The sequence below is a fragment of the Megascapheus bottae genome, chromosome 2 (genome assembly GCF_031878675.1).
Source record: "Megascapheus bottae isolate mThoBot1 chromosome 2, mThoBot2.hap1, whole genome shotgun sequence".
Lineage (NCBI taxonomy): Eukaryota > Metazoa > Chordata > Mammalia > Rodentia > Geomyidae > Megascapheus > Megascapheus bottae.
Window position 1 is genome coordinate 1352413 of NC_143510.1, and position 11167 is coordinate 1363579.

At 41.6% G+C, this 11167-nt stretch overlaps 1 pseudogene; it reads right to left on the reverse strand.

Moving 5' to 3' along the window:
* Positions 1–1731: 1731 nt before the first annotated feature.
* Positions 1732–4165, reverse strand: LOC150066234 (THAP domain-containing protein 2 pseudogene; annotated as a pseudogene).
* Positions 4166–11167: the final 7002 nt, after the last annotated feature.

Here is an 11167-nt window from a genome sequence, read left to right on the forward strand (position 1 = left end):
TAAACTGGAGAAGCAACTCTACATCAGAGATAATCTTAGTGTTTCCTCTTTCCACTGGGCCAGAATAATCCTCAAGGTTGCGTTGGTTGAGTGCGCAATTCACTTATGAATGTTATACTTATTTTTCTAAGGTTAATATTTCCAATCATATATTTAGTGTTTTCATATTTATAGAAATTGATCATGTAACAACTAACAATGTTTCCATTAGCTTTAGATCTGAATTATGTGTTTTGTCTTTCCTTTTGTAGATATGATAAATTGTTTATGAAGGCACATCCATTGTGAGTTTATGTAACTTTAATTAGGCCATTCGTTGAGTGACATTGGATTGTAGGGTTGATCTGCTATAACACTTGAAGGTTAGTGGGGTTGTGAAAATAATGTAAATAATTCTGAAATCATCACTCTACCATTTATTCAGTAATTGTATTGTGTTTTTATGTTGGGCTTGGGGATTGAACTCAGGCCAAAAGCAGCGTCCTTTTGTACAAAAAGATCCTTATTGTACACTTGGTGATATAAGGCAGATCCTTTAGTTGTTCAAGTGGCCACCGTAAGAATAGTCTGATACCTCTAGTCTGTAAACTAATTAGCATTTTGCATAGGCTGGCCACAGATACACATGTATATACATATATACATGTAGATACATGTTAACATGCATTTTTAAACAACTATATTTTATTTCCCTTTTGAATAATGGTTACTCTGTCTGACCTAGAAAAAGAAAGATACAACGTAAACTCATTTGTAAAATAAATTAAATTGTAACATGGATAAGTGATTTTCTGTGATTAAATTTTACTGTGAGTTTATGAAAAGGGAATTAGAGGTCTACTATGCTGATTCACTACTTTTGAGATGCTAATAACATGTAGTTAGAAGAAGAACCCATATTGCACAGTATATCTAATACGTTATAGCTAATGTTTGCTCATTAATGCACCATCTTTAAAGTTGGATATTTTTATTATGAGAAAAGAATAATACATACTTACTTTTATTAAGATAAAAGCTAGATCCCAAACTCTGCAGTTTCACAACATGTTTCTTAGAAGGTAATTATGATGTTTTTGCTATTTTGAGGTACTTGAGGACTTATTTACTTTGGATAACTTAAAAGTCTTCACATTCAAAAATATTATTTTCAAAACAAGGCTATGGTAAGTTTACTTTTACTCATTTAAAAATGCAGACATTTTAAAGTAAAAAAGGTGTCTTATACCTCATCTTGTTTTGTTCCATAAATTTTCAAGCCAGTGTCAATTATGACTTAATTAACTCCAAGTCCAGCAGTTTTAAGGTCACAATTAGTGGGATTAAAAACTAAGTAGCATCTTAATTTGATGTAATATCCAACTTTTATATAGGAATTTTTTCTAATTTAAACACAATACAGGTCATAGGCTGTTTCATTTAAACCCCAAAACAAGCACCTGGCCAACATAATTTCCTAGCAAAATTTCTAGTACATTTTTTCATGTAAGGCACTTCCATTTATTTTCAAATAAAAGTTTCATTAAAAGTTTCTTTCTTTTTTTTTGTAATCAGGTCTTCTTAAGTGATACAAAACTTCCTAAGTATTCAATTTGGTGTAACTGCCATAAATGTTAACCCCTGAAAAGAATGCTGGATTGGTATTAAGTTCTGTGCAAGACACTTAAATGCAGGTCTTCTGGTTTGTTTTAGATTTAGAGAAGTGCTAGTGTTTGGTGTGGTTAATCTTGTTTAAAGAATCTTGAAATCCTCCAAGGGAATACTGCTTAAGGCAGTCGGTATGCCGGGTTCCAATGTGCCCTTAGGTCACAGGTTATTTGCTTCTAAATTCTTCACAAAACACGTGGCTTTGACCCATCTTTGAGCTGCTCTGCGTTCTTTTTGGAGGCCAGGTTTCATTTTTCTTCTTAAACTTGCTATTTCCTTTTCCAGCTTAATTATCCTCTTCTTTGCCTCCCTAGGGTTCCTCAAGGCGTAACTGTGTTCGAGTAGTACTTGTTGACTAATATTTGACTTGAAATTAGCTGGTCCGGCTGTGGTACACCTGTCGTTTTTCCTCAAAAGATTCCTTGACTTGAGTTTCACAGACTCTGTGTGAGTTAAAAGAAATCAAAGACGGTTGGCACAGCTCCATTTTAAGTCGTGGAGTTTGTCCTGTTAGGTCAAAACGTGAGGCTTCACAATGTTTTGAACATAGAAAAGTGCGCTTTCCTGGCACACAAGGTTTTCGCTGACTCAGGCGAACCCATTCCTTTCTTCTTTTGGGACCCAAGGGAAACCTGTGGAAGCTGACGCTGAGGTGCTTGCTGTAGGCGGTGGCGAGCCTGCCGGGGCGCAACGGGTCAGCCTTTCCCTCTTGCCCTCATTCAATCCCGAGAGGCTGGACGACCCCGGGTGGCATTTGGAGGCCCCACCGAGGGTGGCAGAGACAACGGAGCGGAAAGGAGTGTGTTTGGGGAGGGGGCGTGAGGGAGGGTGGCCCCCCTCCCCCTGCCGTTTTCCCCACTGCTCTTTATTAATATGGCAGCCTGAAGCCAGCAGAGCCGATGGGCCCGGAGCTCCAGACGCCTGGCTGTGCCTTCACCAACATGGCGCACACAACCCCACAAGGTGGATTCCTTTATATCTTCTAATTTACTGCCAATAGAGGGCGACGTGAGAGGCAGCACTGTCCACCTGGTCACCCTGGAAACTGAAAGGTGGACCACAGTAACTGGGTGAAATCAGTCATCCAAAACTGGAGACCTTAGAAGCACCGCTAGACCGTCTTGTTTTAAAAGCAGGAATGATAGTTAAATACAAGCATGTGGTAAACTCATATGTTGAACTGAAACTTATTTGTATAACTAATTTTTAAAGCTCTCATGCCTAGAACCCTTGGTACTTGGGAGTCTGAGATCTGAGGATCACACTAGCTTTGGCAGGAAAGTCCTCAAGACCCTTACCTCCAAGTTGATGTTGATGAGAATTTGTTAATTAGATATGAATGGAGGGAACGTTTTTGAGTATGTGTGGATGAACTCAGGGCCTATGTCTGTCTCTGTTAATTTTTCTGCTCAAGTCTAGAGCTCTATCACCAGAGCCATAGATCCACTGCTGGATATTTGGTGGTGATATTTGAATTTAAGAGTCTCATGAACTTTCTTTCCTCACCTCATCTTTATATTTACAATTTCTCTGCTAGAAAGGAAAATATAAGGGAAGACAAATGACTACACTTCCATGGCGCTAAACATGGTGTTTTAACTTCTAACATATTTGACTTCTAACATATTTGAAAAGTTGAACTACCTCAGTTCTGTTATCTTTTGGGGAGTTTATGCAGAAGCTGAGTCAGGGACAGTCAAGTAAGTGAAAATAATCAGATATGTGCAGAGTATCAGGAGAGATTGCTAACTGAGGCATCATGCAGGAGAGAGCTTGGAATGATGCGATGTTGGTCTGACTTGGCTTTAGAGAGCACAGGACTCGGTTCTCAGTGGAGCAGGGGAGACCAAAGGCAGCTTTTCTATAGGCATGCTCTGCCCCGCCATCAGTGCCCCTTCACTGCCACCCAAACCACTGACAAAACATCTGTCTTATGCGCCATTTATGTAAGAAATTTCAAAGATGATTACAGTTTAAAAGACAGAACATTGAGTTACTTGTTTCCTTAGTGGCATTTTCATATCGTTGATACCTTTTCATAAGGAAAACAAACTGTTTTTATTTAGTAACATTTGGCAAAACAATAAGCATGCTACTACTGAGAAGGGACGCCCTCTTTCCTTTTTGTTATTTTTTTGCTGCTGTTCCTGGAGTCTGACCTCTGGGCACTGCACTGCTTCTGGGCTACTTTGCCCATGGCTCGCACCCTACACTTGAGTCAGCTTTTTTGCTGATTATTTTGAGATAGAATCTCTCAGACTTTTCTACCTGGCCTGGTTTCAGGACCTCTATCATCTAGGTCTCCTCTGCATGCACAGCTAGAATTATAGGTTTCAGTCGGCAGGAATTGGTTTACAGAGAGCCAGAACAAGACGCTGGCAGCCTCCCAGGCCCCTGCTGCCCAGGCCCCCTCACACTTCTCCGGTCCCCTGAAGATGGAAGTCAGGGAGGTCCAGCAAGTGTTGGAAAGCATGTGTCTTGATAAAAACTTGGAGCCTGCCCCGGGGAGGTTGTACATGCCTCACTGAAGGCTATTCGAATGCACTGTTAGGATTCTGATTCAATCATATTGCTATATCATGTAGCCAGGAGCCTATGCATGTTTATGGTGGAGACTCAATATATGCACCTTTAATAGCTCTGCTGAGGGCTTTGATAGTCCCTGAAATAAGTTGTTACATCTGGCAGTGCACTGTATATTTTTTTTAAGTGATGCTGCAGGTAATCTATCTGGTTCCCATGGGTTATATTCAATCAGTTCTCACTCTAGCAATTACTTCGGTCATGAGAAGAGTACAACTGGCATCTCTCTTGCAAGTCAAGTTCATTGTGAATGTGATAGATACTGACAACAGCAGCTCAGACGAAGGCTGTTGCACTCTAACAGGAGAAGAGTTGTGTGTCTGCAGAGATTGTTGACAAGGTCTCCTTTGCTCTTTGAATGTTCCTTCCAAGGAGTCTTATTTGGATTTTGGAAAATGCTAAACCTTTTAGACCTTCTGTAGGTCAGGCTTCACATGAAGTAGTGTTTTCTTGTTTTGTTGTGTTTTTTGGATGGATTCCATGACATTTTTAATTAAAACTGGGTTTTTATGTCACATTTCACATGTCATGTATTCAACAAAAATCACATACATATGTATTTAGCACATACATAGAAAAATGCAGAAGTGGTGCTGTGGCTCAAGTGGTAGAGCACTAGCCTTGAAGAAAGCCCAAAGTCAGTGCTCAGGCCCTGAGTTCAGGCTTCAGGACTAGAGAAGAAAAATAAATTCATTTGATCACTTCGGCAGCACATTTACCAAAAATTAAGTCAATTTGCCTTGTGAAATAAGTTGTCAGGATATATGCAGGTGGCAATATACCCAAATGCATTGTTAAATATATTCATTGTACCTAAATCACAGTCAATACTGAAGATAAAATTAGATAATATTTTTATTTCAAAATGCAAAAGCTCTTGCCCTTTGGAAGTTACATTCTGTAATTGGAGAGTTTACTCTGTTTGACTTCTCTATGCTCAAGATAGTGGTCAAGTCTTTTTTAGATGTGCATTTATTTCTTTCTGCTGTGGTTTGAACCTTTGTGTCCCTCCAAAGTGCACAGTGTGTACAAGTGACTTGTTAATGTCATCTACCTGATGTAGGTGCCAGTGCTGAATGAGGTTCCTGTTCTGCTGGAGGGCTCTGCCACACTGTTTGTCCCCATGTGCCGCTCCCCAGTGTGAGTCACTTGTGGGGTGAGTCTGGGAGCTTCACTTGAAGGCCTCTCCACAGCCCACACTGTCACAGGGCTTCTCCCGGGGTGGGAGGTACTATGGGTTGGCCTGTGTTGTACTGCCTAAGGCTTTCTCAAGTTCTTTACATAAAAGGGTTTTACCGCAGTGCAAGTCCTACCATGAGGAAGAAAAGCCAAGCAGTAGGTAAAGGCCTTCAGCACTGAGCACACTCATGGCTTCTAGAGGTGTGCACGGATGGCCTTGTGTTTGAAAGGCTTTCCTCTATTCAGTGCATGGGTATGGCTCAGGACTGAGCTCTGATTCAAGCTTTGCCACACCTCCAGCTTTAGACTCATGAGAACCTGCTCATGTCCAACAAGATACTTTGTGTTCAAACCTTTTGCACACAATGGAAGTGTCTTTTACTGGATGCCGAATTTCTGCTCAGAAAGCATCCTGGAAAGATGAGATTGGAGTCACTAGTTGACTCTGGAATAGATGATGGAGAAGAAGAAGATCATGGAAAACCAAAATTTTTCCCATTCCTGCTGCTTGACAGGACACTTTTCTTGACTTCGTTTTTGCTTATGGCTACCACTATACCCCTTGAGCCAGAGAACCACCTCTTTTCGTGGTACTAAGGAATCAACCCAGGGTTTCTTGCATGCCTAGGCCAGCACTCTTCCACTAGGCCTCATTCCTGGCCTGGAATTTTAAGGTATGCTGGGGACAGTATCAGAGAAACAGAGGAGAAGGGTGAGAGAGTTGTAGGGTTCTGAGAAGGGGATGGGAGCTCTTGGAAAAGCTTGATTAGAAAGTGATGGTAGTAAGAGGACTTTTCCGGGTTTGCAGCAGTGTGGTTGGTGATGGTGACCATGGAGGGACCCTCCTGTTTTCATTGTACATTCTTGGGAGAGAAGGTTTTAAGGAGGACACCTTCACCTTAAAGTCACTTGGAGTGGTAAGTAGAAAAGTTATGTAAAGGGTAGAGAGATGGGTGTATGAGGTTAGAGGTGAGGAGTCCAATGGCTGGGCAGAGGTAGGGAGTAATCCCAGGTAGTCATATGTTAGCTGAAAAGGGCCCCACTAAGTTATCCATTTTTAATGGAACCCTCTTAGGTGGACAGAAATCCTTGTTCCTGCCAGGGGACTAAAGAAGTGTGGTTAATGTGGAAGGCATGTTTTCTAATAACATAGATATTAAACTTTTTCCCTTGTGCCAGTGTGAGTTTCTGGGTAAGATTAGTAAATTCTGCCTATTGAGTTGTGGTTTGAGGTGGAAGAGGTTTAGCCTCAATTGTTGTTGTGTCATCTACAATATATACCCTGATTGGAAGACACCCTTAGAGGGAGCTTCCTTCCCTGAGGTGGTGTACCTTGCAGATAGGTTAGGAATGGTGATGAGGGAAGGTAGAAGGAGATTGATAGCCTCCAAGCAGTTGTGAGTAGGGGAAGCTACTGGACCTGTAGTAGGGAGTTAGGATTTAGGGGGAGTAAGCTGAAATAAAGTATTGGAAATGTCTCTGTAAAGACGAGATGGAATGACTATAGTGTGGAGGGTGAGAAGGGTAGAATTGGCTCTGTGTGACAGGTTGTCCTGGAGGCTGTGGAGAGTGAATGTAGATCTGCTGGCCAAAAGTCTGTTTGGAGCTGTCAGTGTCCTAAAAGCAGGCTTGCAGTACCTGAGAGCATGATTGCAATGATTACACTGATAATTCACCCCAGGTCAGAAATGAGGTCTGCACCGATGGATTTTGGGGGGTGGGGCTTGTACTTCAGTCCCTCTGTGCTGTGCCCCCATCCTCAGGGGGAACAATGGTGTGAAGATCTTAAAGAGGTCTTCCCAGGTGTGGTCATAGACTGAGTATTTAGTCTCTTAAATCAGGCAAAGTTTGGAAAGACACAAGACAGTCAGATAGGACAAAATGAAAGTGTACAGAAACCATGTCTTCAGCACCAGACACTAACCAAAGGGAAGGAGGCGAGGCAGTGCCACCACAGATGACTGAAAGTCAGTGAAGGAAAGGGTGTAAGGTCAGAGAGGTGGGGAAGGGAATGAGAGAGAGTAAAAGAAGCAGCTGGGGGTTGACAGAAAAGTAGAGGAAGAGAAGACTGGAGGAGGAGGAAAGTGGTCTGTGCAGTGGAACAGCAGGTCATTTTGGGTAATTATTAGAGATAATAGTTTCAGAAGCTTTCCTCCCTGGCCTTGATCGGAACTGTGGTCTTCAAATCTCAGCCTCCAGAATAGCTAAGAATACAAGCTTGAGCCAGTGTGAGGGCTAGAAGGAGTTTTTGATACTGGGCTCTATGGATGGGCTTCAGGACTCACCAGTAGCCTTAAGTAACACATGGGATTTGTTATGTGTTTGCATTTCTTGCTTTAATTAGATGGTTAAAGAGCTTCAGTGTTTGTCATCTGGGCCATTATTGACATGAGGGAGGCTACACTACTATGTGAGCATCTGTCCAGGTTTTAAAGGACATGTGGTATCTTCAGAAACCTGCACATTAAAAACCAGTGTGGGGCCAGGAGTTTCACCTAGTGGTAGAGCGCTTGCCTAGCATGCACAAAGACTTGGGTTCAATTCCTTGGTACCACATATATAGAAAAAAGCCATAAGTGGTGCTGAGGCTCAAGTGGTAGAGCCCTACCCTTGAGACAGTCCAAGGGCGGTGCTCAGGCCCTGAGTTCAAGTCCAGGACTGGCAGAAGAGAAAAACAAAAAAACGAAACAGTGTACCTTCTTAGTCCTTTAACCCTCAACATAAGTTCCATAATTTAGATGATGGCTAGAGTCCTTTGATTGAAAATCTCTGGGCATTACATAAGAATCTTTCCTTCCTAACGCTTTGGTTGTTCATTTCAGGAAGTATCTTTTATTATTATTGGATGATCTAATTACAGAGACTGTACAGAGAGGGCTGGAAGTATCAATTAGATAGATTAACACATCCTGTGGGAACATCTGGGAAACAGATGCAAATACTAGAAGTGTGATATCTGCATGACATGTATGAATGAGTTCAGGAATTCAAGCCATTTCTAGAGGATCATCAATTTCACTGAGGCTATAGTAATATATGGCTTGGTATGGGAAGAGGAATAGTTTGAGAACTATTTTTGGTCACATGTCACACACTATTAATCCTAGGTACTCATGAAGCCAAAAGCTAAGGATCACAATTCAAAGCCAGTCTGGGCAGAAAAGTCTGTGAGACTCTTATCTCCAATTCACCATCAGAAAACCGGAAGTGGCTCTGTGGCTCAAGTGGTAGAGGCCTCGCCTTGTGCTGAATTGCTTAGGCCCAGAGTTAAGACTCACAATTGAACAAACAGAAAAAAAAGATAAAGCTATCCTGATAAGAAAACAATCTATTTTCTCAAAACAAATTGCAAGTTTAGAAAGAGATGAAGTAAACATACAAACACTATCAAGAGACAGGATAGTTGTTGGGCCTTAAAAAAGATGATAAGGGCCGAGAGTTTGGGCTAATGATACAGTGCTGACTTAGCGTGCATGAAGACCCTGGTTGGATCCTCCATACTACATACACAGAAAAGGCAGGAAATGTTGCTCTGGCTCCAGTGGTAGAGTGCTAGTCTTGAGGAAAGGCCAAGGACACTGATCTGGCCCTGAATTCAAACCCAGGACTGGCAAGAAAACAGACCATAAAAAATATATGAGGATATAATATAATCAGTAGTTTCCAAGAATTTTCTTAGACTTAATAATATTTTTGAGTGGAAACAGACCATAAACACCCTGTTCAAGTTTTAGTTCCATTTCTTGATGTAAAGGTTTTACATATATTTATTTATGTATTTATTTATCCATGTACTGCTAGTCCTGGCTTGGACTCAGAGCCTAGGTGCTGTTGTTGGATTTCCCACTTGACCCACAACACCACTTCTGGCATTTTCTATGTATGTGCTACTGAGAAATCAAAGCTGGCTCTTGAAGAATGCTAATCAAGCACTCTTCTACTAGGTCAAACTGCTGGCCCCTTATAAAGGTGTGTTTCTTGCCAGTCCTGACTTGAACTCAAGCCTGAACTGTCCTTTGGCTTTCTCAAAACTAGAGCTCTACCACTTGAACTTCTTCTGGCTTTTTCTATATATTTGGTAACCAATGAATTGGACCCTGCCAGGTCTTCCTGCATGCTAGGCAAGCACTTTACCAGTAGACCAAACTCCCAGCCCCAGTAAAGGTTTTATTATAGTAAGATCACAGATAAATTTCTTTCTTAAGAATATGAGGTTTTCTTTTATGCATTTCTGTTTGTTCTTTGTGCTGGCCTTATGGCATGAACTTGAACCCAGAGAATGGGCTCACTCCCTGAGCTTCTTTGCTCCAGGCTAGCACTCCACCACCTGAGCCACAACTCCACTCCTGGGGTTTGGTGGTTAATTGGTGATAGGAGTTTCTCACACTATTCTTCAACAATTGGCTTCAAATTGTGATCCTCAGATCTCACACTCCCGAGTATCTAGAATCACACGTGTGAGCCACAGATGCCTAGCCATTCATACATTTCTTAAGTATTACTTGTAAGAGTCTAGGACATACCTAAAAAATAGAGTACTTACTGTCACAGTGCAAGTTCTTGAATTGATCTCCAGTGCATGAAAATATGCATATGATATTAGAAGAACAGTTTTGAAGAGAAATTGACAACATTTTGAACTTAACAGGCATTCCCTGTCACATTTCTTCTTTGATTGTGTGAGGAGTACTCCCTGCCAAATTATCTATGTATTACCTAAAACCAGAGTAATACTTTATCAGACACAGCCCATCCACAGCCTTTAGCTCTAGGTACTCTTTTATAGGCCCTGAGATAAAGAAAAACAAGAGTGTTAGGAAAATGTGAAGAAATACGTTGACTATGTATCTGTACTCAAGGTGTAAAAGAATGGAGATAGATGATACGTATTACAGAACTCAGGAAACAGAAATCACTTTTTTAGGAAAAAGCAGTACCAGTATTTCCATGCTTTCCCTCTCCACACATGTGAGCTAAAAACCTGGGAGAAATCAGCAAACCCCACCCCTCACTTCCAGCCTCACAAGAATCATAAGTAGATGGACAGGTGGGCAAAGGGCGGGAATCTCATCACATTGTCATGCCCTACTACTCCAGGGGTTGATCCAGCCGGAGGTCGTAACCCAGTAAGGATAACTTCATTATAAATACTTTTAATTATAATATTTGCACACATTATTTTGTATTTTATCCTTAATTATTGTATTCACATAGGGATGATAGTAGCTTTATGGAGTTTTGTTGTTCTTTTGTTTTTGGTTTTGGTTTTGCCAGTCTTGGGGCTTGAACTCAGGGTCTGGGCACTGTACTTGGATATTTGCTCAGGGATAGTGCCACATGAGCCACCGCTCCACTTGCAGCTTTTTGTGCATATGTGGTGCTGAAGAATGGAACCCAGGGCTCTGTGCATTCTAGGGGAGCACTCTACCACTAGGCTACGCTCCTGGTCCCTTTATGAAGTTTTTATGGAGATTAAATTGGCAAATATATGAAAGCTCATTGTACACAACCCTCTCAGGAACTGCCTTCTGTGGGTTGTTCTGGTTCTTGGCTGGTCCTAGGGGTTGAACTCAGCCTGGATTGGCCACTGTCCCTGAACTTTTCTTGCTTGAGACTAGTGCAGTCCAACTCCACTGCCAGCTTTTGTCAATTTACTGAAGAGACTTGTGGATATTCCTGCCTCGGCTGCTCTCAAACTAGAAACCTTAGTTCTAAAACTCTTGAGTAGCCACTAATGTACATGAGCCACTAATCTATG